At 41.5% G+C, this 19,495-nt stretch overlaps 2 long non-coding RNA genes and 1 other non-coding gene across 12 annotated transcripts; all 3 read left to right on the plus strand.

Moving 5' to 3' along the window:
* Positions 1-659: 659 nt before the first annotated feature.
* LOC104760109 (uncharacterized) lies at positions 660-3,255 on the plus strand. Of its 10 annotated transcripts, none has more exons than XR_015588827.1 (7): positions 757-877; positions 1,094-1,206; positions 1,311-1,472; positions 1,582-1,794; positions 1,883-1,979; positions 2,589-2,710; positions 2,840-3,255. It is a non-coding gene; the product is annotated as an uncharacterized LOC104760109 (long non-coding RNA). The 10 variants fall into 10 exon arrangements; XR_015588831.1 differs by having other exon boundaries at positions 1,654-1,794; XR_015588829.1 differs by having other exon boundaries at positions 1,311-1,467.
* A 135-nt stretch (positions 3,256-3,390) lies between these two features.
* LOC147921277 (uncharacterized) lies at positions 3,391-5,847 on the plus strand. Its single transcript, XR_015588838.1, has 2 exons — positions 3,391-4,376; positions 5,509-5,847. It is a non-coding gene; the product is annotated as an uncharacterized LOC147921277 (long non-coding RNA).
* Positions 5,848-12,431: 6,584 nt separating this feature from the next.
* Positions 12,432-12,538, plus strand: LOC147921278 (small nucleolar RNA R71). The gene has a single exon (XR_015589838.1). It is a non-coding gene; the product is annotated as a small nucleolar RNA R71 (small nucleolar RNA).
* Positions 12,539-19,495: the final 6,957 nt, after the last annotated feature.

Below are 19,495 nucleotides of genomic sequence, written 5' to 3' on the forward strand. Positions count from 1 at the left end.
AAACCAACATATTAAACTAAATGACCCCTACATATATGAAAACTTCAAAAATTATAAAAACACACAAAGATAGGATTGATGAGGCGAAAAGGTGAATCTTAGCCATTGAACCATTGTTCTTTTTAACATTCTAACCTAGTTGAAGTAGTATATATAACATAATTACAGGGAGTAATATTAATAATATGCAGAAAAGAGGAATTGAACATGGGTTGCTAACGCTAAAAACAAGTAGAGTTTGCCACCAGGCTACATGTTATATTATGCAATGTAATCGAAACTAATAAATATAACTAATCATGTTACGTCAAAAATAATTGTGCGTTTTCAAATCTGAGTATATGACATGAAACTAGAGACCAACACAAGCATATTCATATATTCAAATCACAAAAACAACTCTTAATTGACCATGAAATCACAGTTTAAAGTTTGAAATCTTAAAAATAAAACAAACAAAAATTCAATTGACGAAACTACACGGACCGGGCCGCTTAAGCGACCCGGCCACGACGTTGCCCTCGCAAAATTAAAGAGATGAAAAAAAAATTCGTCCAAAACGGAATATCGTAGCAAAAGTTATCGCGTTTTAAAGTTTTGCAAATCCCTTTTTGGATTCAATTTGGGGACATAGGCCAAGAGAAGCAAGGAAGGGATTAGAACGCTGGATTTTTTAATTGGCTAATCACCCTTGTATTTTTAATTAATTACAATTTATCCCACTTCCTAAAGAACATAAGCAAACACGATTTATTTATTTCAAACACGATTTATTTATTTCTTTCTTCTTCGTCTAAGTGCAAATCTGCTCTATAATGTGTAGAAGACAGAAATCAATGGCGCAAGGATGATCTCTATCTCGCGGAATTATTTTACTGTAAGTCTTCTCCTTCGTTATCTTTTCTTCTATCTTCCATGGATTAGGGGTTTTCGGAATTTAGGGGCAACTGGGCTGCGAATTGCTTCTCAGCTTTTCCTCCTTGATGTAGCTCTACTTGCCGTGTCTTCTCCAGTCCTTTAATTATTTCTGACACTTTTCTATTAACTGGTTTTACCCTACTGATGTATCTCTCTCTGGGCATCGATTACCCAGCTTTGTTATACATTTTTCAATGGATTAGGGGTTCACAGAATTTTATGGGGCTGCGATTTGCTTCTCTTCTCTTCTCAGGAGTTGATATAGCATACTCTCAAGTCTCAAAACTGGTTACAGCTAATAATGGGATTTAGAACCTGCAATTTATTTGATTTGTCAAGTAAGATAAGACCACCCTCTGCACTACAAGTAACTAAAACATTTTTATTTGCAGGTTGATGCAAGTAAACGTAGAACTCCGCTTATGTAGCTCCTCTACTCAGCAAACTCTTAAGCAATTACTTCTGGGTTTGGCTGGGGCGGCACCTGCAATTTTCGGAGGCAATTATTCTTTAATTGCCGTGGGCTCCAGATTTCTATAAGCAGCTACGGTAAGGTAATCTTGAAATAGCTTTTCACTACGAAGCATAAAATTCCACTAAAGAATATAATTTCACTACGAATTATGCAAGTCTTCTCCTTTGTCTTGTTTTTGTTGCACAAAGATGCCTCCTTTCTTTACTATACCTGATAATGATGAGTCATGAGCATTCATATGTTCTTCTGGGCATATTAAGATGGAAAAGAGTAATGCCAATGTCACTAAGGGCCAGAAACAAAGAGTATCGGTTGGGAGGCTGCGATTTGCTTCTCTGCTCTCAGGAGTTGATGTAGCTCTACTGGGCATCTCTTCTCTACACAGCATAATCTCAAAACTGGTAACAGCTAATAATGGGATAATTTCAGAAGATAAGACCACCTTGTGCGTCTCTGCAATTGAAGTAACTACAACATTTAAATTTGCAGGTTGATGCAAGTAAACGCATTCTTCCTCTGTACAAGCTCTTCTTTGGTCTCAGTTTGCTATGGCGCCAGTAGAACTAAAACTCAGAGAACGAGATTAGTAAGTCTTCTCCTTTGTTACGTTTGGTGTACCTCCTATGGATTACGGTTTTGGTGTAAGCCTTTCACACGAAATTTTCTAACTCTTATTACTGAATAAGTTAATCACGATTACAATTTACAAATAGTAAAAGTCATTTATCAATTCATTTCTACTGGTCACATTATCTACTCCAAAATATGGTTGAACGAAGTACATACATTTCTACACTTTAAAACTTGACATTTTTTCTCAATAAACGCCAAGAAATATTTTTTTTACATAGATTCCCACTCGTTAGGTAACTGCTTCCTGCTTCTTCACTTCTATTATTTTACATGTCAATAATTTCACTTCTATTTAGTTCTAATTCCAACTTCTCTGTGTATTTAATTGCGGGAACAATATGACATGGCTCTGCAATTCAACTAGAGAAGCGATTACAAGTTAAAATCCAACATGTTGTGTGTCGAAATTTGAATAAAAATTAAATCATAGTGTCGCTCTCCCCTAAGCTTACTCTGAATTATTTTTATTTAGACTAAAACATTTTCATTTGCAGGTTGTTATTTATACTAAAACATTTTCATTTGCAGGTTGTTATTTATACTAAAACATTTTCATTTGCAGGTTGTTATTTATACTAGTTTCATTGATTTCATATCGTATGGAATAGAGATACAAAATCCAGACAAGATAGTAGCTACCACATGCTATCCTCCAAGCTTAAACAATTGCATTTTCGTTCAAAGGTTAGTATTATAACGATTGCATGATCCGATGATACCTTGCTGCAAAGTATGTATATCATAATCCTTCTTCCTCGTGCAAGTTTAAGCTCTTCTTTGGTCTCAGTTTGGGTTTCTTACTCATTTATGCAGCTCATCCATGGCACGTAGAATCCCTTTAGATACTCTGAATTCGTAGCAAAATATCATCTGGATCTTTACTCTCAATTATGGATGCAATTCTCTTCTCCTTAGGTAAAGGATACTGCTCCTTCAATGGAATAGGGATACGTCGTTTTTTGGTGGGCAACATGGCTGTGATTTGCTTATTTTGATTTTCCTCGTTGATGTAACTCTACTGGGCGTGTCTTCTCTATTGAGCATACTATTAAAACTAGTTACACAACTAATAATGGGATAGGTAACTAACTGTAATGCCCGAAAGAACAATTGAACAATATCAGGCTTATTATATGTCTGGACTAGAGCCTAGTTTAGAGTTACAGACGCAAAACTTAACATTACATTCACTGTTCTTACCTCTGTAAATACTAAATTTGTTTCTGCTCTTTTTTGACTTAACCAGAAACAAAAATTATAAGCATGTAAATCTCATGATCGTTTGATATGTCAGTAATTTATTAGAGACTAAACCACCATGTCCGTCTCTGCACTTTAAGTACCTTCAACATTTTCATTTGTAGGTTTATATTTATATAAGATTGAGTGAAGCCATATCGTATGCACTAGAGATACAACATCGAGACGAGATAGTACCTACCACATGCAATTCCTTTGTTACTTTTTTTTGTGTACCTCCTACGGATTACAGGTTTTTCAGATTTATAGGGACTTGCTGCTTTACAAGTGCCTCGTATATGCAGATTTTCCAGTGCACATCTTCTACTCCACACACTCTCAAATAGTTACAAAATTAGCCCCAAAATTTTACTTTTAACTGATTCTTTTGTTATTTTCTATATCTAAATATACGCTACAACATTTGCATCAGAAACAAATCTATATGTTAGATGTTTTTGTATTGTAGCTTATCTTCAAGGCTTGTCTCTACTTTAATTTGTTTCTTCTGCTCGTTCAGTATACGTGGTAGAAAAAAAATGATGAAGCAACCATTTTAAACAATAATTCGACCAACTAAGGTACTAAGCTCTGTCTCATGTTATGTACAAAATAAATTAATTGTCTGCATTATCCACTGATTAACTCAGCGTGATGGTTTATATTGTAAGCCATTCACACGACATGTTTTGTGTCGATATTTGAAGAAATCTTAATTCATAGTTTCGCTGCTCTCTCCTATTGTTCTTATAAGCTTACTAAGCATTTTGTCTACATATCTCTGATAACTTAGAGATTTTGTTTCTTTATACCTTTACGGAAATAGACTTCTATTTTAATATCAAATGACACATTGAAAGCACACAATGTATGAAAAAACACAAGGTATGTTACTTCCTGAAACCATAAACACTTTTAAGATTTTTCAATGCTAGTTCTGTGCATCTCTCTCCGGGAATTGGTTACCCGTTATATTATTTTCAGATCCTGCAAATTTTTGTAATGGTAGGAGCTTTAGCTATGGGATTCTAAGTAGGTGTTTGTACCTGTGGATGCTTTTAAACGACTACTACCTTGATCTATGGCGCAAGGGATTCCCACTACCTCACAAGTATGCTTCGGTAACTCTTTTCCTTCTGATGTTTTTGTCTAGCTTCAACGTCAACGTTAATATACTAGATTATCAAATGTAGCTGAACTATCCAGGTAACTATAATTGCAGAGAGAAGAACCATGTCTAGCTTAAATTATCAAAACCAGTTTCGCTCTAATGAACTCAATTGCAAACTTGCCCGAGAGAGTTGTATAATCTTGTGAGATTTTAGATTTCTACCATCTACCAAAATCTCACGGAAAGATGTTTAATATCAAAGTAAGGTTTAATATAATTAGAAAATCTATGTTAAATAACTCTTTCTTACCTCCAACAAAATTTAAATAAGTTTTAAAATATTTCAGTTACTTATTTAACTTATATTTATGGAAAAATTATTTAACCTGTGGTACATTATGGGATAATTTTTACTTTTACACACACATATATGTGTATATTTATACAAGATTAGGTCCACGTATTAATGCGGATATAAGAAAAATATATAAAATTGTAAGTTATATATATTTTTTAAACCAGATTTATAGTTAACGCACTCCATTTTGCAATACAATTTTACTGTAGAGTTTTACATCATACTAAAATTAGATTTTTACATCATATTAAGTGTCACGATCATGTAAGTTACTAACTTTGAAAACCAAACTTTATATAATAAGATATACATGGGTAAATCTATATGCATATATTTAAACTTTTTACTATTTTTCAAATTTAACCCAACTGACATAACTTATATTATATTTGATTACCAAAATATTTTTTTTGATCCTAGAAGATAAAATCGGTTTTATTTTCTAATCATATTATTTTAAAGTTAGAATGTTAATTTTACTCTGATTGAGATTTTGTAGAATATTAGCAAAAATGAGATTTTTAAAATTTAGAAAAACAAACTTATTGTAGATGTATTTTAGGAATGTTCTGTTACATATAAGATTAGATAAAAGTAAATCGAAATTAATTTAAGTAAATAAGAATCAATTTAACAGAGATATTTTGAAAATTGAATTTTTTTTTTCGACTTCAAAAATTATAGGTTTAGGGTAAACCTGGCCATAATTTTAGGCCCTAATGAATGACTTTGGCTATCGAATAATCCTGACCATGTTTTCCACTTTGTTTTTAGGCCCTAATGCATGTTGAGTTTGGGTGGATGTTGTAAAGGTTACAAATCCTGTAGGTTGGAGACTATCTTCTAAGATCAAGTATATGGAAGATGTGCATGGAACCTCTATTGCATGGGCCAGAGGATAAACTGGTACCTATAGTTTTGAGATTTGGATTCATTTGCTCGTACTTGGGTTTTACATAAGTGGGGAAACAATCTCAACCTAATACAACATATTTTTTTCTTCATTAGTGAATTGAAGTAAATTGATTGTTCTGAATTGATGGAATGAAATATTTGTTTCTAAGTTTATCCGGCTATGTTTGAGATTTATCAGTTTAAGACATGACTTTCTCTTTTGGTTATCGCTTAGGTCGGTTACATGTTCTTTTCTAGAGTTCATGTTTTTAATATATTCACTTTGTATGCCGTAGATCTTCAATGGAAAACCAATAGTATTTTATAATCTTTTCACTGCAAGAAAACACGCGATTTGCGATGGAAGAAATCATCGCAAATCCCTCGCAAATCAACATTCGCAAGGGATTTGCGAGATACAACGATCCCTCGCAAATCGCGTCTCGCAAATTTCAAACATCATAAAACCCTCGCAAGTTTTGCACATTCTGTGATTCATACATAATCCTTATAATATAATACTTAGAGTAAGTAAACATTCGATATTCATTAAGTAATCAAAGGATTCGATAGAACTTATGAGTTTGCATAATAAGCTAGTACAAGCTGTATAATCGATCCTATCTACCCTTCACACCACCACTCATCTTCCCGGCCATGGGTCCCGCACCTAAGCACTTCCTTTCCCGCGATCACCCTCCTTTCCTGAAACCAAGTAGGGATCAATAACATTCCCTTTTCCGCCGTACATGTCATGCAATGCACGCTAGGTACTAATAACCGTCCAGTACAGAGGTCGGCCGGTAGAGAGTTAACCCGCGCATCAGGTCGGACAGTGTACTGGGGGTCTATACCGATCCCTGTCCAACCGCCGAGCCGCGTTTACTTTTCTCCGCCCGATCATTCCGTACTCGGACACTCCGGATGGTACGCTGATCAGTAGGGAGGTAGCATGCGCATCAGTTCGGTTGTTTCACGGCGAACCTGGCGGTTCCCGATCCACTTCCGAGCCGCACCCCCTTTCCTCCGACCAACCGGACCATCCGAAGCATTACTTATGCTTATGTTTGATGCACTACCCCAATTCCCAGAGCCTATATGGACGGTACTGTACCGTACCTCCGACCCTTATTACCCTTCTCGCCGAACTCTTTATCTCTCGGATCCTTCTTCCTGATCTTTACTCGTACTCTTGAGTTTTTGGTGTATTTTTCTGTATCCGATCGTGTCTTTGGAATGAAAGGAGCGCCCCCTTTATATAGGGCCCTGGGCCGCAGTTTTGGCCCCAAAAGGCACCCTTCGGACGAATCCGTTCATTCGCTCCTGTTCGCTCATGTACGCTCACCGTACCCGTTCGGCCATGGCCATTAGGCCATGCCCTTTCGGTCCCGAGCTCTCAACTGGCCAGTGAACTGTCCACTGTCGTCCAGCTGGTCGAGCTGGGTCGAGCTCGGTCGAGCTCCCTGGCAGCTGGTCGAGCTGGCACTGGCTGGCCGAGTTGACCGCAGCTGGCCACAAGCTGTCCAGAGCTGGCCGAGAGCTGTCCGGAGCTGGACACAAGGTTCTTAGCAAATATTTTTCATTCTAGTCTAGTGAATTAAGCAAGCTAACAAGGAAAAACTCATCATAGATCCCTAATGCAAAAAGTCCTATATGATAAACAAAATACTTAATTATGCAATTCAAACTACATGAACACTCTTTTTTTTTAAAGATTTTTGCAAAAAAATTTCAAATTTTTATGGTTTTCCTATGCCTTAGATGATTATGCAAGTGCTAACATGATGATGATAAAAATTTGAAATAAGAAAACAAAACACAACATCAAATGCTATCTCAAACCCTCCCCCAAACTTAAATCACACAGTCCCTTGTGTGAAAGAAATTTGCTTGAGGATTCAAGAGTTAAAACAAAACACAACATATGAAATGCTATGGTATGTACAATGGTAAGGTGATAATGTTACCTCAAGGATTGGAGAAGAAGCTGTCCACATCCTCCTGCATACTATCAAAGTTGTAGCTGGGGTCCTGCTGGTGACTGGAGGAAGGTGATTCGGGCAGCTCGACAATGCCAATCGACCGTGACTCGGTCGAGTGCATGTCCGAGTGGGGGGGTCGAGCTGGACCGCGAGTCTCCATATCTCGAGTCTGGTACTGCTGGTAGTGATGGTATTGTGCTGGATCCATAAAGTAGTGGGGTGGTATGGGGGGGTAACCTGGATAGCCTGGATAAGCAGCTGGAGGTGGGAAGCCAAATGGTGGTCTAGGCTGGAACTCGGTCGAGTGTCTCCAAGGTGCTCGGTCGAGTGGGTGCTCGAGTGACCCGGTCGAGTGCCTCGAAAACTGTTGTTCTCGGGTACTTGAGCTCCTCTTCCTCTGATTTGGCTCATACATTGAAGCCCTAGCTGGTTCCACAGGGTTTGCAACTCTTGAAAGTGCTCTAGTTGAGCCACTCCTCCTCAAAGGGCTTGATGGAGTTGGTGAAGAGTTTCCACTCTTCAAGTCAGCAACTTCCTTCTTCAGGCCTCTAATGGACTTAGCCATGTTGGTCACCTTCTTCTTGAGCTTGTCAAACCTCTTCCCATGCCATTTGTTCCACTTTTGCAGCAATGTCAACCTCTTGCTATGCTCTCTCACTCCTCTACTATCCCTTGGATTGGGCTCATAGTTCTCAAAGTAGAACTGCTCCTCTCCATCACCCATTTCTACATCTCCAGCTGCATCAACTCTAGGCTGTACTACTCCATCAAATAAGTACTCATCAGCTGGCCAAAAATCAATGTTGGCTCCTTCTTGAATGGTAGTAAGCTCTTTGTTTGGTAGGATCACTTGTTTCTTCCCAACTGTTGGCAGCTCAAAGTTAAAGATATGGTTTCCTTGATGCATCTCCTTGGCTAGGATGAGTGTAGAGGTTAGGTAGCTGGAATCAATCCATCTTGGTGAGACCCCTTCTCCTCTAAGTGGAATGTTAGCAGCTTGAAGAATTGGAGTAATGATGCCTCCAATGGTAAGTGCTCCTCTTGAACCCTTGTTCTCAAGCTTGCCTACCCAACTTCTCAAATATATCATATGGTCTATCAGCACCATTGCAAGATCAGTCTCCACAGTGCTACCAAGGATGATGGTTCCATTCCTTGCTTGAAGAAGAACTCCATTGAGAGCCAAGTCAATCATCTTTAGCTCTCCCTCATTGATGTTTCCAGTTTCCTTCCTAGCAAAGAAGGTGTTGGCAAGAGCTTTGTGGTAGTACCTCAAGACTGGGCTCCTAATCCTTGAGCTCTTGGAGTTGGAGGATGAGTAGAGCTTGTTATCCCCAATGGTTTCCCACACAGCATACAGTTCTTCTCTTGGAACCATCAAGCTCCTATTGCTCCCAACCTCAAAACCAAACACATCAGCCAGCTTCTTCATTGAGAGCTCATGCTTCTTTCCTTTGATTATGAAAGAAATGTGACCAGCTCCTACTACAGCATCCTTCCTCACATATGTGTGCAGCTTGACAGTGGCTAGGAACTCACAGCTTTCCTCTCTATACCCCTCCATATAAAGCCCCATGAACTTGGTAAGGCTGCTCTTCTCAAAGAGACACTCCACATCTTCATCAATGGCAAGCTTCTCCATGGTCTCCTTATGTGGATATCTGGTTCCCAAGAACTCCATCCTCATGAAAGCATCATAAAGCTGCTTCTTTGACAATCCACAAGACTCAGCTTCTCCATCATCCATTAGTTCTTCTTCCTCACTTTCTTCTTCCTCACTCTCACTTTCACTCCCCTCTTGTTCAACCTCAACAGCTGGCCTCTTTCCTTTGGCCCTTGCTCTCCTCATAAACTCATTGAGTGTTGGCTCCCTTTCCTCCTCTGATTCAGTTCTCTCAGGATCTTCCTCAACAGCTGGGTTTCTGGAACTCGCACGCTGGCTCGGTCGATCACTCGGACGGCCACTCGGTCGAGTACATGCTCGAGTGGGACGTCGAGTGGACCTTCCAGCACCCTCTCTTGATTCTAAATCAACATCATGACGACCCTTAGAGATTGCAGCTGCTTGCTTGGACTTCTTAGTGATCTTGGAGGACATTTTTGAACAAAAACTGAGAGGAATAAACTCAAAGCTTAAGGTTAATAGGTTAGTGACCCAAAAACTAGAAAGAACTAAGCTTTGAGCAAAAGATGAACTTGAGAGAGACTTTAAAGCTTGAATTTAGATATTTTGAGCAAATGAGAGAGTGTGAGAGGTGTGATCTCGTGCTAGGAGTATATAAAGAAGCTAAGGGGACAAGGAGACAAGGGTGGAGCGTCCATCCCATTCAAATTTGAAATGGGAATCTTTGACCTGCTTTTTCGCTACCACTCGACCCCACACTCGACCAGCACGTGGTCGAGCTCCTTGACCAATTTGAAGTTTCAAAATTTTTCTTCCTTTTCTCCCTCCACTCGATCGTCCTAGAGGCTTTGGAAACCAAATGGGCCTTAATCCTTACCCAGCTCGATCGAGTACTTCTCGTGGCCTGGTCGAGTGGGCTTGCGAACCTCTTGCCCAAGACCAAATCTCTTCTTACCCAACTACATTCTTAATAAAAAGCCTGTCCAACAAAAACATAAAAGAAAACACATCAAAACTACTAACAAATTAAACCATATTTACAAAGGATACCTTAGGGACTTCCTCCCTAGTGAGCTTGTTTAAAGTCACTAAGCTTGACTTTGATTTCCTTCTTAGACTTGATCTAGATACCAAGGAGGTGATGAAATCCTCCCTGGAACCTCTTGGTCACTGTGAAGTTGATCCTTGATCACCTCACCCTTAGCACACAAACCATATTTCTTCTTGATTTTGAGCCTTGGTCTTGCTTTCCTCAAAGACCTCTTGTTCAGCTTTACTTGAAGATCCTCAACCATAATAGTCAACTCTTGAACTGACCTCTTAAGCTTTTCCACAGAATCCTCTTGAAGTGGGAGCTCAGCTTTTGGAGTTGCCTTATCACTTAACCCTTGTTGACCACCTTTGTCCTTGATAGTAAAAGGCTGGTCATCAATGGTGGGACGGTTGGTTGGATTGTAGATATTGAACTTCATAACTACATCTTCAGCAATGTTCAAGGTCACAAGACCTTCCTTGACATCAATAACTGCTCCAACAGTAGCTAAGAATGGCCTCCCTAGTAAGATTGGATCTTCAGGCTCCTTGTCCATCTCTATCACCACAAAGTCAGTGTGGATCCTTGCTCTTCCTATCTTGATTGGGACATTCTCTAACCTCCCAACTACCTCTCTATTTGTCCCATCAGCTAGGCACACATGGAGTCTAGTAGATTTGAAGTCAGTTCTCCCAAGCTTTTGAGCTATGGAATATGGCATGACACTTGTTGAAGCTCCCAAATCACAAAGGCATTGGTTGTAGTGAAGATAGCTAAGTGTGCAAGGCAGATAAAATGGACCTGGATCCTTAAGCTTGATTGGAATGATAACTCCTCCAAGGTCCTCAAGATCCTTCTCATCTTGAGCTTCAGCCTTCTTCTTTGACAAGTCAAGCAAAAAGTCTTTGTAGAGAGGATATGGATCATACTGTTCCAAGGCAGGTCCTCTCTCTTCTTCTTGGTAAGCAATGGTGATCTCTTGTATGGCCAACACTTCCTCAACCACAGCTTCTTCCTTTAAAACCCTCTCTTCTTCTTTTTGCCTAGCCATCATCTCCTTTCTCTCAATGATTTCCCTAAGCTCCTTAATCTTTTGTGCTTTGAAACATCCTGGGAAAGGTAGTGGAGGCTTGTAGGCAGGAGGAATGTACTTGGCAGGTTTGTCAGCCTCAGACTGTCCAGCTCGATCGACCACTCGAGCACGCACTCGGTCGAGTGGCTGCTCGAGTCCATGGTCGAGCTCAGGTGCGAGCTCCAATTGCTTGTTACAAACATCACTTGGGGCTTCAGTAACTAATGAATTCCCCCAAACTTGAACTGCACTGTCCTCAGTGGCTTCTTCCTCATGAACCTGAATGGCTTTGGCTGTGAACTCCCTTGGATTTTGGACAGCTTTTCCAGGGAGTTGGTTGGGTTTTGGAGCTGAAGAAGAGGCTATGTTACTCTCCATATACTTGACTCTGGAATTCAGACCCTCAAACTTCATATTCAGATCATTGTATTGAGATGTGAGCCTTTGGTTTAGCTCAGCAAACTGTTTGGCTTCCTCTATCTTCCCTTGTGTTTGACCAATCAACAGCTGTTGTACCATGGCTCTAAGGTCTAGTTCCTGGCCTTGGTTAGTCTGAAACCCTGGTGGGGGACACAACTGGGGCTGGAACACCTGTTGCTGTTGTTTGGGGACATAGTTTTGGTGCTGTTGAGGCTGTTGAGGAGGGTAGACTTGATCTTGTGGTTGGCCACATTTGTGCTCCTATAGGACAGATTATTGTTCCTAAACCCTCCTTGGTTATAACCCTTGAAACCTCCTTGGTTTTGCATATAGCATAACTCAGTAAACTCATTCTCTCCTTCTTGAGCTGGAGGCTCCTCTTCACTAACAAAGTGAATAGACTTTTGCTGACTTAGCAAGATCCTATCAAGCTTTTCATTCACCATTTTCAGATCCTTCTTGTACTTGTCTTCTTGATCAGTTGAGGATGACCTTATGGTTCTGTCATAGTCCTCATTGTAGTTCCCATCAGACTGTGCAAGGTTCTCTACTAACTCCCAGCCTTCTTCCACATTCTTGTTGAGGAAGTTTCCATTGGAGGCTGTGTCAAGAAGCATTCTGAACTTGGGAAGCACTCCTCTATACAATGTGCTCAACAAAGACTCCACACTGAAACCATGGTGAGGACACTGAGTTTGGTATCCCTTGAATCTCTCCCAAGCTTCACAAAAGCTTTCATTACTCCTTTGAGCAAATCCAGAGATCTCATTCCTTAGTCTTGCTGTCCTAGCATTGGAGAAAAACTTGGCCAAGAAAGCCTTCTTGCATGCATCCCAAGTAGTGATTGCACCAGTAGGGAGAGTCTTTTCATAAATGAGCCTTGTCCCCAAGTGAGAAAGGGAACAACCTCAGCTTGAAACCATCTTCACTTACTCCATTGATCTTGGTAAGACCACAGATTCTGTCAAACTCATCAAGATGATCTAGTGGATCCTCCATAGGCAATCCATGGAATTTATTGGCCTGAATCATTGAGATCAATCCACTCTTGATCTCAAAGTTGTTGTTGGCAACAGTTGGTGGCACAATGCCAGCTCTTTGGTTGTGAGTGTTGGGTGCATCTCCAGCACCAATGTTCCTTGGTCTCTGAATCTGATCCTGGTGATCCATAGCTACTATAACCTCTTGTTGTTGCTGAACAACTCTCCTTTGCTTAGCTCCTAAACTCTTGGTCTTGTTGTTGATGTTGTCAATAGGCCTAAGAAGATTGTCCTTTCCTTTAGACCTTGTGTGCATTAACAGACACAAACGATTTTTGCTAGGCAAGCGACTGAGCACAGGCTCAAGTAGGAGGTCAAGTCGACTGGAAAATGATGGTTATAGAGATCCGGCTTCTGGCTCGAGCAGGTGCTCGATCACGACTCGGTCGAGTGGTGGTCGAGTGACTGGTCGAGTGGTACCTGAAATGGAACTTCAACCCAGAAACAGAAGATTCGAGTACAGCAACCTCACAAGCGTATAAAAGAACTTAATCTTAGACTAATATGGATCCTAAATGTCACAAAAACACACTCAAATGGGCAACGACGCCAAATTGAAACAAGATTTATGTTGTGGTGTGAATGATGATGTATGCAATGGTGAGATATGAATGGAATGATGGATGGGTGTTTCAATTCCCCTTATGCTATTGCAGTACAAGAGGTATCAATCCTAAATGAGTGTTTGTGAACAATTAAGATATGCATATGAATCTAAGTTAAGACAAATGTAAAGATTGTTTGTCACTAACAATCCTAGGAAGAAAATGTAAAATGCAGAAAATAAACTACAAGAACTAACAACTAGATGCAAATGAAACTGAATGATTGAAACAGTGATAAAGCAAGAACAGAAACAGAGACTACTACTAATGAACTAATGCAAGATAAGTATTGAACTGAAAACTAAATGTATGCAACTGGAATGAAACAGGAATGAAACAAGACAAACACAAATCATAGACACAGAGTTCTGGGGATGAACTCGAGCAGCACTCGACCGAGTGTAGGTCGAGTGGGTGGTCGAGCTAGACTAGACGCAGAAACAGAGCAATGCAATAAAAACAGAGTAATGCTAAATCCAATCAAACAACAAGCAAGCAACAGGATTAAGACTAAGATTTCAATAAACAAAGAAGGTCCTGAGGATGGATTCATGGGATGGACTAATCATTGTGGTTATCTAACTTGGTCAACAAATCTCAAGCAAACTTTGAGCTAACCTCTAGACATATTAATCTAAGACAAGTTTCTCCCACTCTCATGGTCAAGAAACAATCAAACCTATGCAATTCTAGACTTGTTCTCACACAGTAAAGAATCTACACAAGCAGGCATTAAGCAATACATCTCAAACCAAACAAGACCTCTAATCTCTTAGCAAGCCTAATGGTAAGCTCTAGATCTAGCCTTATCTATGCTTCCTAAACATTGGTGTGATGCTAAGAAGCTTGAAATCAGACTCTACCCTCTCAGATATAGAATCAGCATTAAGATCATCTACCCTAGAAGAGATCTACAACAATCAAGCTTGACCAAGTCACACAAACCACAAGATCAATCCATCCTAACCCATCCTCAAGATCCTAAGGAAACTACTCACAACAATACATGATGATCAAAGTCAAAAACCCAGAAAATATTGAAACTTGCATTATTAGAAAGATTAAACAAAGATCTTCTATATTGATGAAAGGATGAAACTCAAATTCTCAATATCTTGAAAGTTATAGAACCAACAAAATATAAGAATCTAGTCTTCTTTTTTAGGAAGTACAAGATCTTAAAAATAAAAATGCAAAAGGAATAAAACTAAAAAAGGTAAAAACTAGGTTTAGGGAATATCTAAAAAGTTGCACACTTTGGTGGCTGCAGGTACAAGGCCTTATATAGGTGAGGAGGTGGAAGCCCTAAAAATAGAAAAAGTCAAAGTAGTCAACGGCTCGGTCAACTCGACCAGTGCTCGGTCGAGTCCATGGTCGAGCTGGCTTCTCTCGTGCACACTCCACTCGGTCGAGTCCATCTACCCACTCGGTCGAGTCCATCTACCCACTCGGTCGAGTGCTTGGTCGAGTTGGACTCTGGACCTTGGTTCTTCAGCCTTAACTCTCTTGCTTTCCCTTCAAGATTGCTTCACTTCTCCTCAGGATTGTTTCCATGCTCCTTAAGCTCCAAAATCACCTGTTTATGCATGAAAAGATGCAAATGCAATGCAACTAAACTCTAATGCATGATTAGTCCTAAAGCTACACAATAATGATGAAAATGGCTAGCAAAAGATGCAAAAGATGTGAATAAACTAAGGGAAAACATGGTAAAATATATGAACATCAATTGTCCAGCTGGTCGAGCTGGGTTGAGCTGATCGGCAGCTGGTCGAACTGGTCGAGGTGGTCGCAGTTAGCTGCGAGCTATCCGCAGCTGGCCGAGAGCTGTTCTCAGCTGGCCGAGAGCTGTTCGTAGCTGGCCGAGAGCTGTCCGCAACTGGCCGAGAGCTGTCCGTAGCTGGCTGAGAGCTTTCCACAGCTGGCCGAGAACATAACCGATCTTTTTCCCATACTTGGCTCGATTCCTCATTGCCCGAGCTAACGAGTAGCGCTTTCCCTACTTGTCCGAGATCTCCCCACCATCTCGGACCAAGCCACAGCCTACGATCCTATCAGGATCGCGGGCATTACAGTTGGTTGGTTGTATGGCTAAGTCACAAAGAGATGGGTCATGGGTAAAGTTAGATTCCGCTGCGTATAAACTTTACGAAGCAAGGCCGCAAGCCAAAGCTTAGTAAATGGGTTAAATCAATGGATGTTTGGCCAGGAATGGGGCCGAACGGAAGCCGTGATCGCGGACGGTGGGACATCCGGGTCAGGGTCTTTTAGGACTTCTGGGTCGGGGTCATTCAAGTACTTGTGATGAGACCATGGACAGCTCAAGCAAAGAAGATGGAAATGAGGAGCAGCTTGAAACAGAGGAAGCATTGGAGGAGTAGCTTGAACCAGATGAAGCATTGGAGGAGCAGCTTATACCAGAGGAAACATCGGACGAGCATCTTGTACTAGCGGAAGCATCGGAGGAAGCGTTGATCGTTCCGGCGGGTCCTTTCATAAGATCAAGATCCAGGATGTTCAACCCAGCTATCAATGGACTAATCAAGGAGCTGGCCTAGAAGCAGGAAGACGTGGCTCAAACCACTTGGACAATGCTCACAGCTCAAGGTCTTCGGTAAAGGGTAAAGTGTTGCTTATGCACTCTTTTTCCCTTGTCAAGTTTTGTCCCATTGGGTTTTCTTGACAAGGTTTTTAATGAGGCCTAAGTAACATTTTCAAGACCCCTTTGCCAGCCCAAGTCGTGGGCCAAGGCCCATTACAAAGCCTTGGCCCATTTTCTAGACATTGTGCATGAGCTTGCATGAGTGAGGACTCTTGCATGACCTTGCATGAGCTCCACCTCTTGCATGCTCTTATCTTCTCTCCTCTCCTCTTTCGTCCCCCCTTCTCTATTTAAACACCATGTATTTCTCTTTTGCAAACCATCAAACATTTTAATCAAAAACCTTCTTTTTACTTGTTTGATGTGAGAAGTGTGTAGTATCTTCTCAACTTGTTTACTTCTTAGTGTGTCATATCTAATTTGTAATCAAGCCTGTAGTCTAAGAGATCTCCATCTCTCTTAGAAGTACACTTCGTTCCACCCCTTCACCTTCTCCGCCGTTCATCTCTCCTTTCCGATGTATCTTCAACCCATTCATCTTCATCATTTCGTTCATCCCTCTTGAAGACCTTGCAAAGTGTGTCCTTGGGCAAAGATCCTCACCTAGGAGTCTACCAACTTGTAACCCCCGCGTCCCGCGATCCTAAAGGGGGGATCTATCAACTTGTAACGGCCGCGTCCCGCGATCCTAAAGGAAAAAGATATCTAAATGAGCTTAAGTAGCTTACCTACTAGCTCAACCAGCTGGAATATTTGCTGAACAAGCTGAACGAGTTTGATGAACAAGTTAGCTTAGCTGCAGACAGTTCTTGGCCAGCTGCAGACAGCTGTCGGCCAGCTATCGTCAGCTCGACCAGCTGCCAAGGAGCTCGACCAAGCTCGGTGGTGGACAGTATTTGGGTCAGCTGGGGAGCTCGTGCGCGGTCATGGGGTGCGGTGACGAACGGTCATGGCCGAAAAGGCACGGCTGGACAGGAACGACCGAACGTGCACGATCAAAATGAGCGATCAAACGGCCTTGTCGGACAAGTGCCTTTTCGGGCCTAGACTTTGGCCAGGACACTATAAATAGAGGGCGTGACCTTCATTCCCAGACACCATCATCCATCCATCGTCCATCTATAAATAAAGGGGGTTCGGCTCGGCGAGTACTTCGATACTCGTCCGAACTGATGCGCATGCTACCTCTCTATCGATAGTACGGTGACACGAGCGACAGTTCAACAATCGGGTCAAACTGATCAAACTGATCGACGATGGAGTCGAACTGACCGCAGGATGATTGGCGATTCGGTCATAGAGTTCGACCGATCGAAAGGTCATCAACGATCGGCGTCAATGGACGGATCAATCGAGGGTTGATCGGTGATTGAATTGCTAGTTGGATCGGGTGATCAAAGGATCAAAGATACGAGCCATAGGTTGGATTGATTTGTTGGGTGGTCGACAAGTCGTTTAGAAGTATCAGCCTGGTCTATGGTTGATCGGCGACTCGATTCAGGAACGGAGAGTGATCGTGGAAAGGGAACTGCTTAGGTGTGAGACTCATGAGCGGGAAGATGAGTGGTGGTGTTAAGGGTAGCTAGGATCGATTATACAGCTTGTACTAGCTTATATGCAAAATCAAAAGTTGTATCGAATCCTTTGATTATTAATACAATATCCGAATGTTTGCCCTAGTCTAAGTTTATATCATATATACTTTATGTACTGAATCTCAGAATGTGCGAATGAACCTTGTTTCAAGTTGGTATGAGAGCATGCTTGGTTCTAGTACTGGTAGTGCGGGTTTTTGGTAGCACCACTCATCGGCCTAATGGGATCTCGCGGTAGTTGTTCTTACAATTAGTGGTTTATTTAACTTAAATGTGACTAAAGTGTATGAGTTTTGCAGATGGGTAAGAGCAACAAGGAAAAGAGGAAGAAGGACAAGGGGCTGGCCGATGATACCATTGACGCCACCGAGACAGTAGCCAATGTGGGGGCAAGGAATTCGGACGATCAGAATCCAGCTGGACCTGTGGCTGGAGGGAAGCAAACGAATAATGATATTCCGGAAAGTAGTGGTGCAACTGACACAAATGTGAAACCAAATGCGGTACCATCGTCCCAAGAGCAATGGGAGACAATGAAGGCCATGATGGCACAGTTGGACGTGCTCACAAAGGCATTGGTACCGGATCCTATGGTACCAGCAGTGCATAGCAAGATTGTTACGGAGACCACCGAAGTAACTCCTGATAATTTTCCGAAAAAGAGAAGGGATTGATTGGGGCTGACGAGTGGAGGACTCGACTTGTAAGGAATTATAACACCACTCGCTGCCCAGAGGAGTATCAAAAGGACATTGCCGTCCTTTTCCTTGAAGAGGAAGCACATGATTGTTGGTTGACGGTGGAGAAACGGACAGTTGGTCAAGTCCTAACCTTTCCAGACTTTGAGGTGGAATTCAATAAGAAATTCTTTCCCACGGAAGCATGGGACCGACTGGAAAGTGCGTACCTGAACCTCGTACAAGGGGATATGATTGTACGTGCATATGATGTTGAATTCAGCCGCCTCAAGCGCTTTGTTGGAAAGGATATCGAGGATGAGAAATCACAAGTTCGTCGTTTTTAACTCACTATGTGAATGGTGTATTTAACTCAGTCGTTGAAGTGGTGGAAAGGGCGGCTATGATTGAAGTTGGGCTGGAGGAAGAGAAACAACTAAGTCGCGAGAGCGTTTCTTCGCGTTCGACCCACCCAGCCAAAACCTTGGACCAGAAAAGTAAATGGGACAAGGTGGATAACGCAAGGTCCGACGCCAAGTATGGGGAGCGTAGGACTTGCGGAAAGCACCAAAATGGTTCGTGCTGGAAGGTCGTGGGTGCATGTGGTAGCTGTGGAAGCGAGGATCATTCGATCCTGAACTACCCTAGGATGGAAAATGGCGATGGGCCAAGGACTTTTAGGAGGGACATTTAGGAGGGAATGTCCAAACCTTGAATTGCTTGTTTTAGCTAGTCTCTTGGATTATATTTCGTTATTTTTCTCGAGTCGTAGGTAGGATAGAGTAGTCGATCTTCTGTTCCACCTATTGAAAATTGACTCGTGAGAACTTCTCAACAACCACTTACGCGGTACAACGTCGGCGTCTAGCTAGATACTAGAGCGACAGCTACTTGACGTCGGATGCCTTTGTGGTTTCCACATGGACAGAGGTAAGGAACGGAACAGATTATCGAGGGCCCATAGGTTAAAAGAGTCTAGGGTAGTTGAGTATCCCTTAATTATTCTAGTCGTCTTTGTGTTGTCTAGGTGTAAGAGTCTAGAGTATTCAAGTTACCCTTGTTATAGTCTAGTCGTCTTGTCCATCGCATAGGAGTAAAGAGTCTAGGTTGTTTGAGTCAAGTCTTGCTTGTACTAACCCTCTTTGCTTGCTTGTTTGTTATTTGCTTCCGCTATCGTTTATGTTGCGTAGCTTTGATTGCTTGCCTTGCTTGTTTCC

The sequence above is a fragment of the Camelina sativa genome, chromosome 18 (genome assembly GCF_030686135.1).
Source record: "Camelina sativa cultivar CO46 ecotype springtype chromosome 18, ASM3068613v1".
NCBI classification, from domain to species: Eukaryota; Viridiplantae; Streptophyta; class Magnoliopsida; order Brassicales; family Brassicaceae; genus Camelina; species Camelina sativa.